General features: G+C 52.0%; 1 protein-coding gene across 1 annotated transcript in view; it reads left to right on the top strand.

Moving 5' to 3' along the window:
* Positions 1–752: 752 nt before the first annotated feature.
* VOLCADRAFT_105267 (uncharacterized protein) overlaps positions 753–2,527 on the top strand; it is a 10,191-nt gene continuing 8,416 nt past the window's right edge. Inside the window, exons 1-4 of the mRNA XM_002951899.1 lie at positions 753–955; positions 1,621–1,659; positions 1,942–1,965; positions 2,055–2,459. The gene's annotated coding sequence lies outside the window, so the exon portion shown is untranslated. The remainder of the gene's footprint in view (positions 956–1,620; positions 1,660–1,941; positions 1,966–2,054; positions 2,460–2,527) is intronic.

Here is a 2,527-nt window from a genome sequence, read left to right as displayed (position 1 = left end):
ATGCGACCCCCCCTTCATTTCGTGCTCGGCAAGCCTGCCACCGCCTACCGGATATGTTGGCGATGTTACAGAACGCTGCACCTTGGTTTCTGTGCGCATACCAAAACTACACGTGCCCAACTGAAGACATTCCCGGTGGTTGTGCAGCAGCTCTTGAGGCTGTTGCTGGCTGAAATCCATCCTGAGCTGTTGCAACACGGCTAACGCGGGCACGTCCCTATGCACAGCAAATAGCTGTTCCAAGCCAACAGCGGCGTCCATGTCACCGACAAGGCTCTAAACGTCTTATCTGTTCTTATGTTTAATTAAGTTTATGTATGTTATACTTTGCGCAACTTTGTAATTTGACTTTACTCTGAACAAGGTGCTGCATACAACTGCCTCTTCGCCAGCGCTTCATCTTCCGCGGCAGTTTCACGAGCCCAGAGTTGCAAGCTACGACGTTGGCTTTCGGTGCTCTTAGTTACTGCAAAGCATCGACGCAATAGTCCAGCCTGCATGCCGCGTGCGGCTATGGCCAACATGCCCACCTGCGCAACGCGCTGGCGCGCCTGGTCCTTTTCCGCCAAGAAAAAATATATACACTTGTACAGGCGCATTTTGAGAATCGCAAGCGCGCATCGGCGCGGCAAAATTCGCTCCTGACTTTTAGGACGATGTACGGATTCTCTATTCGGGAAGTACGACCGGACACATTTGTGCGAGGGGCTGCTTAATGAAAATGACTAGCGGACGTAAGAAAGGCGGGGGCATCAAGACATGGTGACCATCCGGCAAGCCCTGCTATCTGTGGGGGGCGAGGACGCCGGATCCATTTCGCCAACTGTTGCGGCCCTGTCAGATTTAGGCTTTGACGTAGATGCCGAGGTCGGCGGCGCTTTCCGACTGCTGAATGCGGAACAGGCAGCAGGCCTCACTGTTCGACAACAGTTGGCTCTAAAAGCCGCCATCCAAGGTCAGTTGTATGCAATCGCGTAATTTAACATAGCTAGGTACGTATCCTGTAAACCGCTACTGCATGCACGCACTTGTAAGTTTTGCGCAAGGGGCCGTTAGGAGTGTCATTGGACGCATAGGGCGTTAGGAGTGTCTCGTCAAGCCCTGCGAGAATTGTGCCACAATTGTGCTGCGGTGCTTAGGCATTGTGGTTGAGAGTAGACAGGACGCTGGTCGCGAGTTCCGAAACTAGGTTTTGCAGGTTGCCTTTGCAAACTTGCGCGTGAAGCTAGCTTGGGTGTTAAGAATGCTGCATGAAGATTGCTACTACATGCAAGCCGCGTCGCCTCTACCTGCACCCGCCACATATCGGGAATCCAGGTTGAATGTGCTCATTTTTATAGACCGACCTGCATTCATTTTTTCGCCGTTGTGTTCCAATGAGCATTGTTGTGTTTGGTAAGAGTCTGGTGGCTTTGGTAGCTGCATGCCCTTCCGATTTTTTGCAAGTAGTGGTTCTGGACGAGAATGCCACGAGCTTCTTCGCTACACTGCATACCATGCACGGTCTTCTGAACCGTTGGTCAGCTGTGTGTTCCTTTGCCAAAAGAGCACACCCCTGCTATGTCTTGACAAATGACCTATCTGCATAATGCACCCTCGTTTTCCCTGTTTGATGTACAGCTGCGGCAATTGCTGCCCCACCACCGGGTCCCAGCTCTGGTGAGTTCGCCTCATTTTTAAGTTAACTTGTTGGAGCTGAATGCTTTCCTAAAAGCCACGGAGAAAAGGAAACACCGCACTATCAGCCCAGACTAGCACCCAAACGGGATAACTGAGTTGCGATGAGTCAACATACTCTGGATCTGGATAGAAGAGGGCGGTAATGTGTTACAAGGGGGATAAACCCAGGCAGCTGTACCTGCATGAGGTGGCTGGGTAATATATTAAATATCGGATCTAACATGCATTGGCTTGGGTTCCCTGATCCTCCCCCATCTGCAGGTGTGGTGGAAGTTGGAGCCAGCGGTGAGTGCAATGTATGAGGCCCGTAATGCTGTGTATTGCCTTTGTAAGCAGGGATTGAGTGCTAATGCCGTGTTGTGCTCTATCTGCAGCTAAATATGAAACCGACACAAGTTCCCGCTACATCCGCGAGATGCTGCCATCACTGACATCACGGCTATCACTGGGCTCTTTTCCGGCTGCAACAGATCTTCGAAGCTTCCTGGAAGGGCCCTTGGCCCGGAAGCTGCCAGTGCACAAAAGGCTTGGCATCATCCAGCAGAATGTCGACATCGCGGACTACATCACCCTGGATGAAGATGATGTTAAAACTGCACATGCTCTGTCGACCGTTGTCGAACTGGCACTCATCGGGGGATCTGCAGGCGGCACATCAGAGTATAAAACTGCCTTCCAGGTTGCACTTGTCGTGGATATGCCGCTTGAGCTCGCCGCACGTGCCCTCAACCTGGACGTGTCTCAGGACCGCAACGTGAAGGACACATCTGGTGCCACAGGTAGGTTGGTGGACTGCTGTGAAGAGGGATGCAACGAAACCTTTCTCGACTGCTTCCCCTTTCCCCTT

Source organism: Volvox carteri (assembly GCF_000143455.1).
Source record: "Volvox carteri f. nagariensis unplaced genomic scaffold VOLCAscaffold_26, whole genome shotgun sequence".
Classification (NCBI taxonomy): domain Eukaryota; kingdom Viridiplantae; phylum Chlorophyta; class Chlorophyceae; order Chlamydomonadales; family Volvocaceae; genus Volvox; species Volvox carteri.
The sequence above is the reverse complement of the archived record's forward strand: the minus strand, read 5'-3'. Positions and strand labels throughout refer to the sequence as shown.